This window comes from Narcine bancroftii, unplaced genomic scaffold, assembly GCF_036971445.1.
Source record: "Narcine bancroftii isolate sNarBan1 unplaced genomic scaffold, sNarBan1.hap1 Scaffold_712, whole genome shotgun sequence".
Lineage (NCBI taxonomy): Eukaryota > Metazoa > Chordata > Chondrichthyes > Torpediniformes > Narcinidae > Narcine > Narcine bancroftii.
In genome coordinates, this window is record NW_027212219.1 from 12501 (window position 1) to 13777 (window position 1277).

Consider the following 1277-nt stretch of genomic DNA (forward strand, 5'->3'; position numbering starts at 1 on the left):
GAAGACGCCACCACCGCCGACGTGACGCCCGTCTATGATCAACGGGACCACGCAGGGGGAGAGGGTTGAGTAAAGTGAAGCGAGTGAGCGTACATTGGCAGCAGCCCCGTGCCGTCCAGGTGGCTCAAACAGACTGACACGGTCGTCGCGCTCACCGACGCAGAGAGACACGCGAGAGACCCCAGCGGCCTTCTGCACCTGCACACGCCTGTCCGCCCGCCGGCGTGGCAGCTTGCCCGCTCTCTGCACTCTGCCCAGCCCCGGTCGCCTGCCGAGGGGGATTGGAAAACGGCCGTGCACGTGGTCTCCCCTGCCGACCTAGGGAGCCCTGTGCCGGTTTCAGCTCGTGACACTTCTTTGGTGTGTGTGGTCAGACTCTTTTTCGCCTCCAGCTCGGCAGGCAGCGCACGCGCCCTGGGCCCACGTACGCACCGGTCTGCCACCCTCGCGGGGTGCGAGGTTTGTTTGCTTGAGAAGCCCTCTCTCTTGGCCAGCGAGACCCCGGAGGTCATCTCGCCCCGTCCTTGGTTAGGCCATGATCCAACACCTGGAGCGTCCGGGCTCCGCAAACTCCCGAGGCCCACAGAGATTCGGCGGTGGGTGGAACGCCCTGAGGCCGGCCGAAGGAACCACCGCCGGGCGCACAAAGTACCTCCCTCCTCCCTGAGGTGCTCTGCCGCCAAACAAAACCCATGCAGGGGCTACTCCAAAGACGGATCTCCAGCCGCAAGACCGTCAACTGCTGCGGAGGAAGATCCCAGTCACCCCCTCGTCTGAACCGTCAATTGCTGCGGAGAAGGTCTCTTCCCAAACTGGTGGGGGGGATAAAAGCCCTGGTCGTGTTCCCTCTGAGCAGTTAGGGGTAACCGACAGAGGGCCGCGTGGTGGAGTCTGTCCCAAGCCTGAAACACCAGCGTCTCCGCTGGGCCGCCGGGCCTCTCCATACGGCACGAACACGACAAGCACGATCGATCCAGGAACGACGATTTCAGGACAACTCAGACGAATGAGAGCATGGTATATTTTAGCCCGAAGCCTCGCCCTTCTTTCATAGCTTCCGAGCATGTACACTTGGCCCTTCTTGCCCAAACTCTTGACGGTGCTGCCTTCCCGTCTATTTTAGTGCCTTCAACCTTAAGTATTATATTGCCTTCGAGCCCATTGTGGCACCACTTAAGGACAATGCACGAAGTGACCAACATACCAAAACTTTTTCTAAGTGTCTCTGAAAAACGTGTTCCCGAAAATCTCCGGGCACTCCGCCAATCCCCCCGTAC